Below are 21,709 nucleotides of genomic sequence, written 5' to 3' on the forward strand. Positions count from 1 at the left end.
CACCATCTATTGTTCATCCAGCCCTCCACACCACGGGGTCCTGTTCATCCAGAGGCAACGCCACCGCTCACTGTTCATCCACCCCCCCCCCCCCCCCCCGCAACGCTCACTGTTCATCCAATCGATCGGCTTCAGTTAGCAGCAGTAGCGAAGGAATCGCTCGATCGGGTTCAGTTAACAGCCATCGATCGATCACTCGGGTTCAGTAACGCGTAGCCTGCAGTGCAATCGCTCGGGTTCAGTTAGAACCCAACGCCTCGCTCGGGTTCAGTTAGAGCCAACGCCTCGCACACACGCACGTACGTGTACGAGAGAAACGCGCATCGCTTGGCCCCCGACCTCCCACCATAACCGGGAACTCCCCGAAATTTTCCTCGCCCTCACTTCTACCATGGTTTTTTCCGTCATGGACGGCCCAAAGAATGTCATGCAGCTGCGTCTTCGGCCTGCCCAGGACGAAAAGCCCACTTTCTGTCATGATTTTTTGGCATAGAAGTAGGATCCCACCACATCTATGATGATACCGGGTTTTGTCACAATTATCATCATAGAAGTGTCATATGTATGACAGGAAAAAATTTCGTTCGGCCCAAAATGTCACGGATGTGTCTTTTTTTTTGTAGTGTTAGGACTCGTGTTAGGTGAAATTCGTCGATGATTGGGTCAAGGACCAGTGCGGCTGAACCGCCATGCCGGATACTAGTTGGATGATCTTGACGATCGAAGGTGATCAGGAATGATGACCACGGATTGAATTTTTGGGTGACTGGCTCTACCGCGTAGACGTCCCTAAGTGCTTGCTTGCGCTCCCTTTTGGGGATGTGTGTAGCGTATATCATGTTCACCGTTTTGACTTGAGGGAGGGAATTTCTTCTGCCCTCCGGTGTTCGGCTGCTGGGGCTCTTCGTCCTCGTCCTCACTTTGTGATCCCTTTTCTTTGTTTTCGGCATTTAACTTGCCAGCCTGTTTGAAAACCCAACAGTCTCTGTTGGTGTGATTGGCTTGTTTGTCTGGGGTACCATGTATCTGGCACGGACGATCGAGTATGTGATCTAGGCTAGATGGTCCCTCATTGTTCCTTTTGTAGGGCTTCTTTCGCTGTCCGGACTTAGAGCCACTGAATTCGGCGTTAACGATGGTGTCATCGGTGTTGTCGTCATTGCTTCGGCGTTTGTGTCTGTTGCGTCGGATCTTTCCGGAGTTGTTCTTGGCCTCGGAGGGGCCTGTCTTGCTAGCTGTGCTTTTTCTACGAGCCAGCCAGCTGTCCTCTCCCGCGTAAAAGTAGGTCATGAGTGCCGTAAGGGCTGCCATGGACTTCGGTTTTTCTTGGCCGAGGTGGCGTACTAGCCATTCGTCACGGATGCTGTGTTTAAAGGCCGCTAGGGCTTCGGCGTCCGGATAGTCAATGATCCGGTTCTTTTTGGTTAGGAACCTAGTCCAGAATTTTCTGGCTGATTCTCCAGGTTGTTGAACTATGTGGCTTAAGTCATCGGCATCGGGTGGCCGGACATATGTACCTTGGAAGTTGTCAAGAAAGGCCTCTTCCAGGTCCTCCCAGCTGCAGATGGAATTCTCAGGCAGGCTATTCAGCCAGTGTCTAGTTGGCCCTTTGAGTTTCAGTGGGAGGTATTTGATGGCGTAGAGGTCATCTCCCCAGGCCATGTGGATGTGGAGAATAAAGTCCTCAATCCATACTGCGGGGTCGGTTGTTCCGTCGTATGATTCAATATTGACGGGCTTGAACCCCTCGGGGAATTCATGATCCAGCACCTCATCTGTAAAGCAGAGAGGGTGTGCGGCGCCACTATATCGGGCCGCATCACGGTGCACCTCTGATGGAGTGTGTCTACGGTTATCGGTCCGGGTGTGACTGGGTTTGTCATGCCCTAATAGGTAGCCGTCATCCCGAGTCGGGAAGTGTCCTCGCGATCCGTAGATTGATCTGGTGTGTTCTGTTCTACTGTCCAGCTCCTGCCGAAGGTCGTATGTATGGTCCCAAGCTGTTCTATCCCTATTTTTGCGAGGTGGTGGAGCGGGCTGTTGTTCGGCCTGAGTTGCCGCTTTATCCCGACCGCGGGGTGGTCGGTCCGCCGCACTATCCCGACCGCGTGGTGGCCGGTCCTCATTGCGTGAGGGAGGTATGGGATTTGGTGTCTCCGCATCGAACTGAGGTAGCAGTCTACGCTTTGGGTAACTCTTGGCTGGGCGCTTGAGGCCGTATTCTTCGGCTGCCAGGACATCATTCCACCTATCAATGAGCAGGTCTTGATCGGCTTGAAGCTGTTGCTTCTTCTTCTTCAGGCTTCTCGCGGTGGCTATTAGCTGGCGCTTGAAGCGCTCCTGCTCGAGGGGTGCCTCAGGCACGATGGAGTCCTCATTGCCAAGGCTCTCATCATCCTTGGAGACTGGACGATAACTATCATAGTCTGGGTCATTAGGCATAGTCTGATTATCAGGGTTATCTTGCCCGTTGTCTTGTTCTTCCTGTTCGGATGCAGCCCCGACAGGGTCTTCGTTGTTTTCGGCGTCGCCCGGAGTACTATTCTCTCCGGTGCCAGTATTATCGTCATTTGAGCGACGAGGCATAGAGCAGCGTTTAGGGCGTTGATACGTCCATTTTGCATCATGTTTTCATATCTATATTTGTCGCATTATGGACTGTTATTTCACTTTATGTCACAATACTTATGGCTGTTCTCTCTTATTTTACAAGGTTTACATAAGGAGGGAGAATGCCGGCAGCTGGAATTCTGGGCTGGAAAAAGAGCAAATATTAGAGACCTATTCTGCGCAACTCCAAAAGTCCTGAAACTCCACGGAACATCTTAAAACAAATAAAGAAAAATCCTCGCCAAAGATGAAGGCCAAGGGGCCCACACCCTGCTCATGAGGGTGGGGGCGCCCCCCCCCCAGGGCGCGCCCCCCTACCTCGTGGGCCCCCTGGTGGCTCTCCGACGCCCATCTTCTCCTATATGAAGTCTTTTGATGAGAAAAAATAAGAAGGAACTTTTTCGGGACGAGACTCCGCCGCCACGAGGCGGAACCTTGGCGGATCCAATCTAGAGCTGCGGCAGAGCTGTTCTGCCAAGGATACTTCCCTCCGGGAGGGGGAAATCATCACCATCGTCATCACCAACGCTCCTCTCATCAGGAGAGGGCAATCTCCATCAACATCTTCACCAGCACCATCTCATCTCCAAACCCTAGTTCATCTCTTCTATCCAATTCTTGTCTCAAAGTCCGGGATTGGTGCTAGTAGGTTGCTAGTAGTGTTGATTACTCCTTGTAGTTGATGCTAGTTGGTTTATTTGGTGGAAGATCATATGTTCAGATCCTATATGCATATTATTACCCCTCTGATTATGAACATGAATATGCTTTGTGAGTAATTACGTTCGTTCCTGAGGACAAGGGAGAAGTCTTGCTATGAGTAGTCATGTGAATTTGGTATTCATTTGATATTTTGATAAGATGTATGTTGTCTAGCCTCTAGTGGTGTTATGTGAATGTCGACTACATAACACTTCACCATTATTTGGTCCTAGAGGAAGGCATTGGGAAGTAATAAGTAGATGATGGGTTGCTTGAGTGCCAGAAGCTTAAACCCTAGTTTATGCGTTGCTTCGTAAGGGGCTGATTTGGATCCATATGTTTCATGCTATGGTTAGGTTTACCTTAATACTTTTGTTGTAGTTGCGGATGCTTGCAATAGAGGTTAATCATAAGTGGGATGTTTGTTCAAGTAAGAACAGCACCCAAGCACTGGTCCACCCACATATCAAATTATCAAAGTATCGAACGCGAATCATATGAACGTGATGAAAACTAGCTTGACGATATTCCCATGTGTCCTCGGGAGCGCTTTTCCTATTATAAGAGTTTGTTCCGGCTTGTCCTTTGCTACAAAAGGATTGGGCCACCTTGCTGCACTTTATTTACTTTTGTTACTTGTTGCTCGTTACAATCTATCTTATCACAAAACTATTTGTTACCACTTTTTCAGTACTTGCAGAGAATACCTTGCTGAAAACCGCTTATCATTTGCTTCTGCTCCTCGTTGGGTTCGACACTCTTACTTATCGAAAGGACTACGATAGATCCCCTATACTTGTGGGTCATCAAGACTCTTTTCTGGTGCCGTTGCCGGGGAGTGTAGCGCCTTTGGTAAGGAGAAATTTATATAGTGTGCTGAAATTTACTGTCACTTGTTACTATGGCAAGTAATTCTGTGAGGGGCTTGTTCGGGGTATCTTCACCCCGTCCAGTAGAGCAAAGAGTTGCTCCTCAACCTACTGAACCTATTGAAAATGAAACTCCTTTTGAATTTCCTTCGGGTATGATGGAAAAACTGCTAGCTAACCCTTTTACAGTAGATGGAACAAAGCATCCTGATGAGCACTTAATATATGTGGATGAAGTTTGTGGATTATTTAAGCTTGCAGGTATACCCGATGATGTTGCTAAGAAGAAGGTTTTCCCTTTATCTTTGAAGGGAGACGCATTGATATGGTATAGGCTATGTGATGATATGAGATCATGGGACTATAAAAGATTGAAGCTGGAATTTCATCGAAAGTATTACCCTATGCATCTTGTTCATCGTGATCGCAATTATATATATAATTTCTGGCCTCGCGAAGGAGAAAGCATCGCTCAAGCTTGGGGGAGGCTTAAATCAATGTTATATTCATGCCCCAATCATGAGCTTCCGAGAGAAATAATTATGCAAAATTTATATGCTCGGCTTTCTGATAACAATCGCACCATGCTCGATACTTCTTGTGCTGGCTCTTTTACGATGAAGACTACTGAATTCAGATGGAATTTATTGGATAGAATTAAACGCAACTCTGAAGATTGGGACCTCGACGAAGGTAAGGAGTCAGGTATGACACCTAAGTTTGATTGTGTTAAATCTTTTATGGATACCGATATTTTCCGTAAGTTTAGCACTAAATATGGACTTGATTCTGAGATAGTAGCTTCTTTCTGTGAATCTTTTTCTACTTATGTTGATCTCCCTAAGGAGAAGTGGTTTAAATATCATCCTCCCATAGAAGTAAAAGTAGCTGCACCTATTAAAGTTGAAGAAAATATTGTCACTTATAATGATCATGTTGTTCCTACTTCTTATATTGAGAAACCACCTTTCCCTGTTAGAATAAAGGATCATGCTAAAGCTTCAACTGTTGTTCGTAAAAGCAATATTAGAACTTATACACCTCCTGAGCAAGTTAAAGTAGAACCTAATATCACTATTGTTAAAGATCTCTTGTCTGATAATATTGATGGGCATGTTATTCAGTTCGAAGGTGAAACTGCTAGAATTGCTAAACCTTGTGCTAAAGATAAACATAGACCTGTGGTAGGCGTGCATGTTATTTCTGTTAAAATAGGAGATCATTGTTATCATGGCTTATGCGATATGGGTGCAAGTGCTAGTGTTATACCGCATACTTTATACGAAGAAATTAAGAATGAAATTGCACCTGCTGAGTTAGAAGGTATTGATGTCACAATTAAACTTGCTAATAGAGATACTATTGCACCAATTGGAATTGTCTGAGATGTTGAAGTCTTGTGTGGGAAAACTAAGTATCCTGCTGATTTTCTTGTTCTTACTTCTCCGCAAGATAGCTTTTGTCCCATTATATTTGGTAGACCCTTCTTAAATACTGTCAATGCTACCATAGATTGCACTAAGAATGTTGTTACTGTTGGCTTGGATGATATGGTTCATGAGTTTAATTTCTCTAAATTTAGTAAACAACATTGTGAGGAAGAATTACCTAGCATGGATGAAATTATTGGTCTTGCTTCTATTGATGTATCTCCTAGTGATCCTTTAGAACATTATCTGCTAGACCATGAAAATGATATGTTCATGAATGAAAGAAGGGAAATAGATGAAGTATTCTTTAAACAGGAACCTATTCTGCAACATAATTTGCCTGTTGAAATTTTAGGGGATCCTCCTCCACCCAAGGGTGATCCCGTGTTTGAGCTTAAACCTTTGCCTGCTAATCTTAAATATGCTTATCTTGATGAAAAGAAGATATATCATGTTATTATTAGTGCTAACCTTTCAAAGCATGAAGAAGAAAGATTATTGAAAACTCTGAAGAAGCATCGTGCTGCTATTGGATATACTCTTGATGATCTTAAGGGCATTAGTCCCACTCTATGTCAACATAAAATAAATTTGGAAGCAGATGCCAAACCAGTTCGTGATCCTCAACGACGTCTGAATCCTAAAATGAAAGAAGTTGTAAGAAAAGAAATACTAAAGCTTCTGGAGGCAGGTATAATCTATCCCGTTGCTGATAGTGAGTGGGTAAGTCCTGTCCATTGTGTCCCTAAGAAGAGAGGTATTACTGTCGTTCCTAATGATAAAGATGAATTGATTCCACAAAGAATTATCACAGGTTATAGGATGGTAATTGATTTCCGCAAATTAAATAAAGCTACTAAGAAAGATCATTACCCCTTACCTTTTATTGATCAAATGCTAGAAAGATTATGCAAACATACACACTATTGCTTTCTAGACGGTTATTCTGGTTTCTCTCAAATACATGTGTCGGCTAGAGATCAATCAAAGACTACTTTTACATGCCCTTTTGGTACTTTTGCTTATAGACGTATGCCTTTTGGTTTAAGTAATGCACCTGCTACCTTCAAAGATGCATGATGGCTATATTCTCTGACTTTTGTGAAAAGATTTGTGAGGTTTTCATGGACGATTTTTCCGTCTATGGTTCCACTTTTGATGATTGCTTGAGCAATCTTAATCGAGTTTTGCAGAGATGTGAACAAACTAATCTTGTCTTGAATTGGGAAAAGTGCCACTTTATGGTTAATGAAGGTATTGTATTGGGGCACAAAGTTTCTGAAATAGGTATTGAAGTTGATAAAGCCAAGGTTGATGCTATTGAAAAGATGCCATGTCCCAAGGACATCAAAGGTATAAGAAGTTTCCTTGGTCACGCCGAATTTTACAGGAGGTTCATTAAGGACTTCTCAAAAATTTCTCGGCCTCTAACTAATTTATTGCAAAAAGATATACCATTTGTCTTTGATGATGATTGTGTAGAAGCATTTGAAATACTTAAGAAAGCATTGGTCTCTGTACCTGGTGTTCAGCCACCTGATTGGGATTTACCCTTTGAAATTATGTGTGATGCTAGTGATTATGCTGTAGGTGCTGTTCTAGGGCAAAGAGTTGATAAGAAATTAAATGTTATTCATTATGCTAGTAAGACTCTAGACAATGCTCAAAGAAATTATGCTACTACTGAAAAAGAGCTTTTAGCGGTCGTATTTGCCTGTGATAAGTTCAGATCTTATATTGTTGATTCTAAAGTAACTATTCAAACTGATCATGCTGCTATTAAATATCTTATGGAAAAGAAAGATGCTAAACCTAGACTTATTAGATGGGTTCTCTTGCTACAAGAATTTGATTTGCATATTGTTGATAGAAAAGGAGCTGAGAACCCCGTTGCAGACAACTTGTCTAGGTTAGAAAATATTCTTGATGACCCACTACCTATTAATGATAGCTTTCCTAATGAACAATTAAATGTTATAAGTACTTCTCGTAGTACTCCATGGTATGCTGATTATGCTAATTATATTGTTGCTAAGTTTATACCACCTAGCTTCACATACCAGCAAAAGAAAAGGTTTTTCTATGATTTGAGACATTACTTTTGGGATGACCCACATCTTTATAAAGAAGGAGTAGATGGTGTTATTAGACATTGTGTACCTGAGCATGAACAGGAACAGATCCTACGCAAGTGTCATTCCGAGTCTTATGGAGGACACCACGCTGGAGACAGAACTGCACATAAGGTATTGCAATCTGGTTTTTATTGGCCTACTCTCTTCAAGGATGCTCGTAAGTTTGTCTTGTCTTGTGATGAATGTCAAAGAATTGGTAATATTAGTAGACGTCAAGAAATGCCTATGAATTATTCTCTTGTTATTGAACCATTTGATGTTTGGGGCTTTGATTATATGGGACCTTTTCCTGCCTCTAATGGATACACACATATTCTTGTTGATGTTGATTACGTTACTAAGTGGGTAGAAGCTATTCCAACTAGTAGTGCTAATCATAACACTTCTATTAAAATGCTTAAGGAAGTTATTTTCCCGAGGTTTGGACTCCCTAGGTATTTAATGACTGATGGTAGTTCACACTTTATTCATGGTGCTTTCCGTAAAATGCTTGCTAAATATGATGTTAATCATAGAATTGCATCTCCTTATCACCCACAGTCTAGTGGTCAAGTAGAGTTGAGCAATAGAGAGCTCAAATTAATTTTGCAAAAGACTATTAATAGGTCTAGAAAGAATTTGTCCAATAAACTTGATGATGCATTATGGGCTTATAGAACTGCATACAAAAATCCTATGGGTATGTCTCCGTATAAAATGGTTTATGGAAAAGCATGTCACTTACCTCTCGAACTAGAACATAAGGCACATTGGGCTATTAAAGAGCTCAACTATGATTTCAAACTTGCCGGTGAAAAGAGGTTATTTGATATTAGCTCACTTGATGAATGGAGAACCCAAGCTTATGAAAATGCCAAGTTGTTTAAAGAAAAAGTTACAATATGGCATGACAAAAGGATACAAAAGCGTGAGTTTAATGTAGGTGATTATGTATTGCTATACAACTCTCGTTTAAGATTTTTTGCAGGAAAACTTCTCTCTAAATGGGAAGGCCCCTATGTTATCGAAGAGGTCTATCGTTCCGGTGCCATAAAGATCAACAACTTCGAGGGCACAAATCCGAAGGTGGTAAACGGTCAAAGAATCAAACATTATATCTTAGGTAATCCCATAAATGTTGAAACCAATATTATTGAAACTGTAACCCCGGAGGAATACATAAGGGACACTTTCCGAAACGTTTCAGACTCCGAAAAGGAATAGGTATGTGGTACGGTAAGTAAACCGACTCCAAAACAATTTTTAAGGCAATATTTCTCCGTTTTGGAATATTTAGAAAAATAGAAAAATAAGTAGCAGTCCGGGAAGGACACGAGGGCCCCACGAGGGTGGTGGGCGCGCCCCCTACCTCGTGAGCACCTCGTGTGCCCTCCGGACCTCGTTTTCTTGCACGTTACGTATTTTGGTCGGTAAAAATTCATTATATAACCTCCTGAGGGTTTTGACTCCCGTATCACGCAAACCTCCTCTGTTCTTGTTTCTAGTTGTTTTCTGTCAGGGTTTTCCAGGCTAGGCATCATGTCGTCTCCCTCCTCCAACAATGGTGACAACGATGCTTGGCTAATGAAGATAGATCTGAAGAGGGAAGAACCCACGAGGGCAAACAAGGATGAAAGGATCAAGAAGGCCACGGAGGATCAAGCTCCGGTAGCAAAAGACATCCTTCAACCTCATCATAACCTTCTTACCCCAACAGAGATCGAAGCTTTCAAGATGATTGAGTTAGCTCGTATACAAAACAAGTATCTCACACAAGAAAATATTTTGTTGAAGGAGCATATTGTCGCACTCAAGGGCATTATTCGCAAGCTGGAGGACCTCTTACGCTCGACGTGCGATTATCCGTCACCTCCGCCTTCTTCACCGACAAAGGAGACATAATCACATGGGTATGGGCACTCCCCTTGGAAACTGCCAAGCTTGGGGGAGGTGCCCCAGTATCGTATCACAATCACAACTCATATCTTTACCGTTTTTCTTAGTTCGATCCTATTAGTAGTATCTTGATCTAGTAGAATAAAGTTTATGGCATGATCTAGTTTTGAGTTTTGCTTTATGATCTCTCTATGTAATCGAGTCCGTGAGATATATATAATAAAGATTAGTGTTGAGTCAAGAGCTTGATTATTTTGCCATGATCTTGGGCGAATAAAAGAAAAGAGAAAAAGAATAAAAAGAAACAAAAAGGTTCATATTGATCTTATTCAGAGTAATGACTTCACGTAGAAAGAGTATGATGATTAAAAGTTGTTGGGAGTTGGCAGACATAGCTTTGGTTATTGTTGCAATTAATAGGAAGTAATAAGGAAAGAGAGGTCTCACATATAGATATATTATCATTGACATCTTTTATGACTGGGAGCACTCATTCAAATATGACATGCTAAAGAGTTGATGTTGGACAAGGAAGACAACGTAATGAGTTATGTCTTTCTTATATCTGAGATAAAGTATGTTGTCATGGATCCTCCAACTTGTTGAGCTTGCCTTTCCCCCTCATGCTAGCCAAATTCTCAGCACCAAGTAGAAATATTACTTGTGCTTCCAAAATCCTTAAACTAGTTTTGCCATGAGAGTCCACCATATCTACCTATGGATTGAGTAAGATCCTTCAAGTAAGTTGTCATCGAAGCAAAGCAATAAAAATTGCTCTAAATATGTATGATTGATTGGTGTGGGAGAAATAAGCTTTATACGATCTTGTGATGTGGAAGTAATAAAAGCGATGGACTGCATAATAAAGGTTCATATCACAAGGGGCAATATAAAGTGACGTTCTTTCGCATTGAGATTTTATATATACAACCATAAAAGCGCATGGCAACCTCTGCTTCCCTCTGCGAAGGGCATATCCTTTATTATTATCTTCTACCTTATGCAAGAGTCATGGTGATCTTCACCTTTTCCTTTTTCATTTTATCCTTTGGCAAGCTCAGCATGTTGGAAAGAACATGATATATATATCTAATTGGATGTAGGGGATGATGAACCATTATTGTTGACATTACCCTTGAGGTAAAAGGTTGTGGGGCAAAACTATAAGCCCCTATCTTTCTCTGTGTCCGATTAAGACTCCGTAACCACAAATATCGCGTGAGTGTTAGCAATTATGGAGGACTAAATGATAGTTGAGTATGTGGACTTGCTTTTTAGCTCTAATATAGACTCTTTCCGATGTTATGATAAATTGCAATTGCTTCCATGACTGAGATTATAGTTTGTCGGAGCCCAATAAGGTTTATGATTTATACTTTTGCATTGTGAATAGATCATCACTTGAACATAAGTAATCATATGACAAAATCTATATATGTTGCTGCTATGAGAATAATCATGATGCCTTCATGTCCGTATTTTATTTTTATCGACACCTCTACCTCTAAACATGAGGACATATTTATTGTTATCGGCTTTTCGCTTGAGGACAAGCGAGGTCTAAGCTTGGGGGAGTTGATACGTCCATTTTGCATCATGCTTTTATATCGATATTTATCGCATTATGGACTGTTATTTCACTTTATGTCACAATACTTATGGCTATTCTCTCTTATTTTACAAGGTTTACATAAGGAGGGAGAATGCCGACTGCTGGAATTCTGGGCTAGAAAAGGAGCAAATATTAGGGACCTATTCTGCGCAACTCCAAAAGTCCTGAAACTCCACGGAACATCTTAAAACAAATAAAGAAAAATCCTCGCCAAAGATGAAGGCCAGGGGGCCCACACCCTGCTCACGAGGGTGGGGGGCGCCCCCCCTAGGGCGCGCCCCCTGCCTCGTGGGCCCCCTGGTGGCTCTCCGACGCCCATCTTCTCCTATATGAAGTCTTTCGATGAGAAAAAAATAAGAAGGAACTTTTTCGGGACGAGACTCCGCCGCCACGATGCGGAACCTTGGCGGATCCAATCTAGAGCTCCGGCAGAGCTGTTCTGTCGGGGATACTTCCCTCCGAGAGGGGGAAATCATCACCATCGTCATCACCAACGATCCTCTCATCAGGAGAGGGCAATCTCCATCAACATCTTCACCAGCACCATCTCATCTCCAAACCCTAGTTCATCTCTTCTATCCAATTCTTGTCTCAAAGTCCGAGATTGGTGCTAGTAGGTTGCTAGTACTGTTGATTACTCCTTGTAGTTGATGCTAGTTGGTTTATTTGGTGGAAGATCATATGTTCAGATCCTATATGCATATTATTACCCCTCTGATTATGAACATGAATATGCTTTGTGAGTAATTACGTTCGTTCCTGAGGACAAGGGAGAAGTCTTGCTATGAGTAGTCATGTGAATTTGGTATTTGTTTGATATTTTGATAAGATGTATGTTGTCTAGCCTCTAGTGGTGTTATGTGAACGTCGACTACATAACACTTCACCATTATTTGGGCCTAGAGGAAGGCATTGGGAAGTAATAAGTAGATGATGGGTTGCTAGAGTGACAGAAGCTTAAACCCTAGTTTATGCGTTGCTTCGTAAGGGGCTGATTTGGATCCATATGTTTCATGCTATGGTTAGGTTTACCTTAATACTTTTGTTGTAGTTGCGGATGCTTGCAATAGAGGTTAATCATAAGTGGGATGTTTGTTCAAGTAAGAACAGCACCCAAGCACTGGTCCACCCACATATCAAAGTATCGAACGCGAATCATATGAACATGATGAAAACTAGCTTCACGATATTCCAATGTGTCCTCGGGAGCGCTTTTCCTATTATAAGAGTTTGTTCCGGCTTGTCCTTTGCTACAAAAGGATTGGGCCACCTTGCTGCACTTTATTTACTTTTGTTACTTGTTGCTCGTTATAATCTATCTTATCACAAAACTATCTGTTACCACTTATTTCAGTACTTGCAGAGAATACCTTGCTGAAAACCGCTTATCATTTCCTTCTGCTCCTCGTTGGGTTCGACACTCTTACTTATCGAAAGGACTACGATAGATCCCCTATACTTGTGGGTCATCAGGCGTCGGCGCTTGGACTATGTCTCAGAAGGTTTATTCGCAACTGGATCTCCTTTGTCATTGTCGCTAGCTTTTTTAGGTGTGTCGACCATGTACACATCGTACGAAGAGGTGGCCGTCCAACGTCCAGTAAATGGCGGGTTTTGGCCTTGCTCCTGTTCGGCATTGTCGTCCATACCGTCGATGTCTTCGGAGCCGTAATCGAGCACGTCAGTTAAATCATCGACAGTGGCTATGAAGTGGGTGGCGGGTGGGAAACAAAATTTCTCATCATCAGCCTCTGGCTCGAACCGAACATAGTTCGGCTGTGAGTCCCTTTCCAAGGACAAGTTCTTTAAAGAGTTTAGCACATCACCCAAAGTTGAGTGCTGGAAGATGTCTGCGGCGCCAAATTCGAAAATTGACAACTGATCCAGCTTGGTGTCTGCAGGCGTACATGGTCCGGAACTTATAGATGGAGACGAATCCGGAGTTCCATTGACACAGATATTGCGAGGCACCGAGTCCGTGTGCGGCTCCAATGCCGCGGACTCTGTGGCTTCTGATGGCACGATCTGCTTCGGTTCTAAGACCGTTGCAGCAACAGGGACCATCTCCTGGATGTGATTCGATGACAGATTTAAGTCATGTTCCTCGGAGCGAGGGGGAGCGATCGCTGCGGTCTCAAATCCATTGAACATCAAGTCTCCACTGATATCCGCAACGTAGTTCAAGTTTCCAAATCTGAACTGGTGGCCAGGGGCGTAGCTATCGATCTGCTCCAGACGGCCAAGCGAGTTGGCCCACAGTATGAAACCGCTGAACACGAAAATCTGTCCGGGGAGGAAGGTTTCTCCTTGGACAGTGTCGCTATAGACGATTGAAGGGGCCATCGAACCCTTCGTCGACGACATAGTGGAACTCTCAATGAAAGCACCAATGTTGGTGTCAAAACCGACGGATCTCGGGTAGGGGGTCCCGAACTGTGCGTCTAGGATCGATGGTAACAGGAGACAAGGAACACAATGTTTACTCAGGTTCAGGCCCTCTCTATGGAGGTAATACCCTACGTCCTACTTGATTGATATTGATGAATATGGGTGTTACAAGAGTTGATCTACCACGAGATTAAGATGGCTAAACCCTTGAAGCCTAGCCTATATGACTATGGTGATGAATATCCTTTCCGGACTATCCCCTCTGGTTTATATAGACACCGAGGGGATCTAGGGTTTACATAGAGTCGGTTACATAAGAAGGAATCTTCATAGTCGGTTGCCAAGCTTGCCTTCCACACCAAGCAGAGTCCAATCCGGACACATGTATAGTCTTCGGCCTTCATGTCTTCACAACCCATCAGTCCGGCCCATGGATAATAGGCCGGACGCCCGAGGACCCCTTAGTCCAGGACTCCCTCGAAGATCTTTATCGGTCAAAACTGCATAACGATATACGTTGTTCCTTTTGTCATCGGTATGTTACTTGCCCGAGATTCGATCGTCGGTATCTCAATACCTAGTTCAATCTCGTTACTGGCAAGTCTCTTTACTCGTTCTGTAATGCATCATCCCGTAACTAACTCATTAGTCACATTGCTTGCAAGGCTTATATTGATGTGCATTACCGAGAGGGCCCAGAGATACCTCTCTGACAATTGGAGTGACAAATCCTAATCTCGATCTATGCCAACTCAACAAACACCATCGGAGACACCTGTAGAGCATCTTTATAATCACCCAGTTACGTTGTGACGTTTGATAGCACACTAAGTGTTCCTCCGGTATTCGGGAGTTGCATAATCTCATAGTCATAGGAACATGTATAAGTCATGAAGAAAGCAATAGCAATAAAATAAACGATCATTATGCTAAGCTAACGAATGGGTCTTGACCATCACATCATTCTCTAATAATGTGATCCCATTCATCAAATGACAACACATGTCCATGGCTAAGAAACTTAATCATCTTTTATTAACGAGCTAGTCAAGTAGAGGCATACTAGGGACACTCTGTTTGTCTATGTATTCACACATGTACTAAGTTTCCGGTTAATACAATTCTAGCATGAATAATAAACATTTATCATGATATAAGGAAATATAAATAACAACTTTATTATTGCCTCTAGGGCATATTTCCCTCATGTACGATAGCACCACCTATCGGAACCACGCCAAAAATCTACGTGTCTACATTGCGTTTGCTCCCTCCAAACTCCTCCCCTTTACCTTCATATGCAATGATTTACATTCCGCTGCTATACTCTTAGATTTGCATGTGTAGGTTGATTGCTTGACTTGTGATAAGTTGCTAAAATCTGTCAAGACTTAAAAATTGGGAAAAGGCTAGATTTTTATTTGGTCAAGTAGTCTAATCACCCCCCTCTAGACATACTTTCAGTCCTATAGTTAGTTATGGGATGATGCATTACGAAACGAGTAAATAGAATTGCCTGTAACGAGATTGAACTAGGTATGATGATACCGACCATCGAATCTCGGGCAAGTAACATAGTGATGACAAAGGGAATAACGTATGTTGTTATTGCGGTTTAACCGATAAAGATCTTCATAGAATATGTAGGAACCAATATGAGCACCTAGGTTCCGTTATTGGTTATTGACCGGAGATGTGTCTCGGTCATGTCTACATAGTTCTCGAACCCGTAGGGTCCGCACGCTTAACGTTCGATGATGATTTGTATTATGAGATATGTGTTTTGGTGACTGAAGTTTGTTCAGAGTCCCGAATGAGATCACGGACATGACGAGGAGTCTCGAAATGGTCGAGAGGTAAAGATTCATATATTGTAAGGTAGTATTCGGACATCATAATGGTTTCAAGTGGTTCGGGTATTTTATCGGAGTACCGAGGGGTTACCGGTGTTGGGAAACATAGTAATTTCAAAAACATTCCTACGCACACGCATGATCATGGTGATGCATAGCAACGAGAGGGGAGAGTGTCGTCCACGCACCCTCATAGACCGTTAAACGGAAGTGTTATGACAACGCGGTTGATGTAGTCATACGTCTTCACGATCGACCGATCCTCAGTACTGAACGTATGACACCTCCGCGTTCAGCACACGTTCAGCTCGGCGACGTCCTGCGAACTCATCATCCAGTAGAGCTTGGGGAAGAGTTTCGTCAGCACGATGGCGTGGTGACGATGTTGATGAAGCTACCGCAGCAGGGCTTCGCCTAAACACCGCTACAGTATGACCGAGGTGGATTATGGTGGAGGGGGGCACCGCACACGGCTGTAAGAGATCTTTGTGATCAACTTCTCTGTATAGAGGTGCCCCCTGCCCATGTATAAAAGGAGCAAGGGGGAGGCCGACTGTCCCTTGTTGGTGCGCCAGGAGGAGGAATCCTCCTCCTAGTAGGAGTAGGATTCCTCCCTTTCCTACTCCTACTAGGAGGGGGAAAGGAAGGGGAAGAAAGAGAAGGAAAGGGGGGAGCCGCCCCCCTTCTCCTAGTCCAATTCGGACCAAAGGGAGGGGGCGCGCTGCCTGCCCTAGGCCGTCCCCTCTCTCTTTCCCTTATGGCCCAACAAGGCCCATTAGCCCCCGGGGGGGTCCGGTAACCCCTCCGGTACTCGAGTAAAATCTCGATTTTACCCAGAACTCTTCCGATGTCCAAATGTAGGCTTCCAATATATCAATCTTTATGTCTCGGACATTTCAAGACTCCTCGTCATGTCCGTGATCATATCCGGGACTCCGAACTACCTTCGGTACATCAAAACATATAAACTCATAAAACCGATCATCACAGAACTTTAAGCGTGCGGACCCTACGGGTTTGAGAACTATGTAGACATGACCGAGACATGTCTCCGGTTAATAACCAATAGTGGAACCTGGATGCTCATATTGGTTCCTACATATTCTACGAAGATCTTTATTAGTCAAACCGCATAACACTATACGTTGTTCTCTTTGCCATTGGTATGTTACTTGCCCGAGATTCGATCGTCGGTATCCCAATACCTAGTTCAATATCGTTACCGGCAAGTCTCTTTACTCGTTCTGTAATGCACTATCCCGCAACTAACTCATTAGTTGCATTGCTTGCAAGGCTTATAGTGATGTGCATTACTGAGAGGGCCCAGAGATACCTCTCCGACAATCAGAGTGATAAATCCTAATCTTGATCTATGCCAACTCAACAAGTACCATTGGAGACACATGTAGAGCATCTTTATAATCACCCAGTTATGTTGTGACGTTTGATAGCACACTAAGTGTTCCTCCGGTATTCGGGAGTTGCATAATCTCATAGTCATAAGAACATGTATAAGTCATGAAGAAAGCAATAGCAGTAAACAAAAATGATCAAGTGCTAAGCTAACGGAATGGGTCAAGTCAATCACATCATTCTCCTAAGGATGTGATCCCATTGATCAAATAACAACTCATGTCTATGGTTAGGAAACTTAACCATCTTTGATCAATGAGCTAGTCAAGTAGAGGCATACTAGTGACACTATGTTTGTCTATGTATTCACACATGTATTATGTTTCCGGTTAATACAATTCTAGCATGAATAATAAACATTTATCATGAAATAAGGAAATAAATAATAACTTTATTATTGCCTATAGGGCATATTTCCTTCAGTCTCCCACTTGCACTAGAGTCAATAATCTAGATTACACAGTAATGATTTTAACACCCATGGAGCCTTGGTGCTGATCATGTTTTGCTCACGGAAGAGGATTAGTCAACGGGTCTGCAACATTCAGATCCGTATGTATCTTGCAAATCTCTATGTCTCCCACCTGGACTTGATCCCGGATGGAGTGGAAGCATCTCTTGATGTGATTGGTTCTCTTGTGAAATCTGGATTCCTTTGCCAAGGCAATTGCACCAGTATTGTCACAAAAGATTTTCATTGGATCCGATGCACTAGGTATGACACCTAGATCGGATATGAACTCCTTCATCTAGACTCCTTCATTCGCTGCTTCCAAAGCAGCAATATACTCCGCTTCACATGTAGATCCCGCCACGACGCTCTATTTAGAACTGCTCCAACTGACAGCTCCACCGTTCAATATAAACATGTATCCGGTTTGCGATTTAGAATCGTCTGAATCAGTGTCAAAGCTTGCATCAACGTAACCATTTACGATGAGCTCTTTATCACCTCCATAAACGAGAAATATATCCTTGGTCCTTTTCAGGTACTTCAGGATGTTCCTGACCGCTGTCTAGTGATCCACTCCTTGATTACTTTGGTACCTCCCTACTAGACTAATAGCAAGGCACACATCAGGTCTGGTACACAGCATTGCATAGATGATAGAGCCTATGGCTGAAGCATAGGGTCTTCTGCAGTGGTCGGGCATTGAGTCTTACTCAACTTCACACCTTGTAATACAGGCAAGAACCCTTTCTTAGCTTGATCCATTTTGAACTTCTTCAAACTTTATCAAGGTATGTGCTTTGTGAAATTCCAATTAAGTGTCTTGATCTATCTCTATAGATCTTAATGCCCAATATATAAGCAGCTTCACCGAGGTCTTTCATTGAAAAACTCTTATTCAAGTATCCTTTTATGCTATCCAGAAATTCTATATCATTTCCAATCAACAATATGTCATCCACATATAATATTAGAAATGCTACAGAGCTCCCACTCACTTTCTTGTAAATACAGGCTTCTCCAAAAGTCTGTATAAAACCATATGCTTTGATCACACTATCAAAATGTTTATTCCAACTCCGAGAGGCTTGCACCAGTCCATAAATGGATCACTGGAGATTGCACACTTTGTTAGCTCCCTTTGGATCGATAAAACCTTCAGGTTGCATCATATACAACTCTTCTTCCAGAAATCCATTCAGGAATGCTGTCTTTGCATCCAATTAGCAAATTTCATAATCATAAAACGCGGCAATTGCTAACATGATTCAGACGGACTTAAGCATCGCTACGGGTGAGAAGGTCTCATCGTAGTCAACTCCTTGAACTTGTCGAAAACTTTTTGCAACAAGTCGAGCTTTGTAGATATTAACATTACCGTTAGTGTTTGTCTTCTTCTTGAAGATCCATTTATTCTCAATGGCTTGCCGATCATCGGGCAAGTCAACCAAAGTCCACACTTTGTTCTCATACATGGATCCCATCTCAGATTTCATGGCCTCAAGCCATTTTGCGGAATCTGGGCTCATCATCGCTTCCTCATAGTTCGTAGGTTCGTCATGGTCAAGTAACATGACCTCCAGAACAGGATTACCGTACCACTCTGGTGCGGATCTTGCTCTAGTTGACCTACGAGGTTCGGTAGTAACTTGATCTGAAGTTTCATGATCATCATCATTAGCTTCCTCACTAATTGGTGTAGGAGTCTCAGGAACAGGTTTCTGTGACGAACTACTTTCCAACAAGGGAGCAGGTACTGTTACCTCATCAAGTTCTACTTTCCTCCCACTCACTTCTTTCGAGAGAAAGTCCTTCTCTAGAAAGGATCCATTCTTAGCAATGAATGTCTTGCCTTCGGATCTGTGATAGAAGGTGTACCCAACAGTTTCCTTTGGGTATCCTATGTGGAAACATTTCTCTTATTTGGGTCCGAGCTTATCAGGTTGAAGCTTTTTCACATAAGCATCGCAGCCCCAAACTTTAAGAAACGACAACTTTGGTTTCTTGCCAAACCATAGTTCATAAGGCGTCGTCTCAACGGATTTTGATGGTGCCCTATTTAATGTGAATGCAGCCGTCTCTAAAGCATAACCCCAAAACGATAGTGGTAAATCAGTAAGAGACATCGTAGATCGCACCATATCTAGTAAAGTACGATTATGACGTTTGGACACACCATTACGCTGTGGTGTTCCGGGTGGCGTGAGTTGCGAAACTATTCCGCTTTGTTTCAAATGTAGACCAAACTCGTAACTCAAATATTCTCCTCCACGATCAAATCGTAGAAACTTTATTTTCTTGTTACAATGATTTTCCACTTCACTCTGAAATTCTTTGAACTTTTCAAATGTTTCAGACTTATGTTTAATCAAGTAGATATACCCATATCTGCTCAAATCATCTGTGAAGGTGAGAAAATAACAATACCCGCCACGAGCCTCAATATTCATTGGACCACATACATCAGTATGCATGATTTCCAACAAATCTGTTGCTCGCTCCATAGTTCCGGAGAACGGCGTTTTAGTCAACTTGCCCATAAGGCATGGTTTGCAAGTACCAAGTGATTCATAATCAAGTGATTCCAAAAGTCCATCAGTATGGAGTTTCTTCATGCACTTTACACCAATATGACCTAAACGGTAGTGCCACAAATAAGTTGCACTATCATTATCAACTCTGCATCTTTTGGCTTCAATATTATGAATATGTGTATCACTACTATCGAGATTCATTAGAAATAGACCACTCTTCAAGGGTGCATGACCACAAAAGATATTACTCATATAAATAGAACAACCATTATTCTCGGATTTAAATGAATAACCGTCTCGCATTAAACAAGATCCAGATATAATGTTCATGCTCAAGGCTGGCACCAAATAACAATTATTTAGGTCTAAAACTAATCCCGAAGGTAGATGTAGAGGTAGCATGCTGACGGCGATCACATCGACTTTGGAACCATTTCCCACGCGCATCGTCACCTCGTCCTTAGCCAGTCTTCGCTTAATCCGTAGTCCCTGTTTCGAGTTGCAAATATTAGCAACAGAACCAGTATCAAATACCCAGGTGCTACTGCGAGCTCTGGTAATGTACACATCAATAACATGTATATCACATATACCTTTGTTCACCTTGCCATCCTTCTTATCCGCCAAATACTTGGGGCAGTTCCGCTTGAAGTGACCAGTCTGTTTGCAGTAGAAGCACTCAGTCTCAGGCTTAGGTCCAGACTTGGGTTTCTTCTCTTGAGCAGCAACTTGCTTGCTGTTCTTCTTGAAGTTCCCCTTCTTCTTCCCTTTACCCTTTTTCTTGAAACTGGTGGTTTTGTTAACCATCAACACTTGATGCTCCTTTTTGATTTCTACCTCCGCAGCCTTTAGCATCGCGAAGAGCTCGGGAATTGTCTTATTCATCCCTTGCATATTATAGTTCATCACGAAGCTTTTGTAGCTTGGTGGCAGTGATTGAAGAACTATGTCAATGACACTATCAACAGGAAGATTAACTCCCAGTTGAGTCAAGTGATTATGATACCCAGACATTTTGAGTATATGCTCACTGACAGAACCATTCTCCTCCATCTTGCAACTATAGAACTTATTGGAGACTTCATATCTCTCAATCCGGCCATTTGCTTGAAATATTAACTTCAACTCCTGGAACATCTCATATGCTCCATGACGTTCAAAACATCGTTGAAGTCCCGGTTCTAAGCCGTAAAGCATGCCACACTGAACTATCGAGTAGTCATCAACACGCGACTGCCACGCATTCACAATGTCTCCAGTTGCCGGTGCAGGTGGTACACCTAACGGTGCTTCTAGGATGTAATCCTTCTGTGAAGCAATGAGGATAATCCTCAAGTTACGGACCTAGTCCGTGTAATTGTTACCATCATCTTTCAACTTTGCTTTCTCAAGGAACGCATTAAAATTCAACGGAACAGCAACACGAGCCATCTATCTACAACAACATAGATAAGCAAAATACTATCAGGTACTAAGTTCATGATAAATTTAAGTTCAATTAATCATATTACTTAAGAACTGCCACTTAGATAGACATCCCTCTAATCATCTAAGTGATCACGTGATCCATATCAACTAAACCATAACCGATCATCACGTGAAATGGAGTAGTTTTCAATGGTGAACATCACTATGTTGATCATATCTACTATATGATTCACGCTCGACCTTCCGGTCTCAGTGTTCCGAGGCCATATCTGCATATGCAAGGCTCGTCAAGTTTAACCTGAGTATTCTGCGTGTGCAAAACTGGCTTGCACCCGTTGTAGATGGAGGTAGAGCTTATCACACCCGATCATCACGTGGTGTCTCGGCATGACAAACTTTGGCAATGGTG

General features: G+C 42.7%; 1 pseudogene; it reads right to left on the reverse strand.

Moving 5' to 3' along the window:
* Positions 1-21,303, reverse strand: part of LOC147970436 (uncharacterized) — a 60,238-nt pseudogene extending 38,935 nt beyond the window's left edge.
* Positions 21,304-21,709: the final 406 nt, after the last annotated feature.

Source organism: Triticum urartu, chromosome 5A (genome assembly GCF_056163025.1).
Source record: "Triticum urartu cultivar PI428250 chromosome 5A, HENAU_Tu73, whole genome shotgun sequence".
NCBI lineage: Eukaryota > Viridiplantae > Streptophyta > Magnoliopsida > Poales > Poaceae > Triticum > Triticum urartu.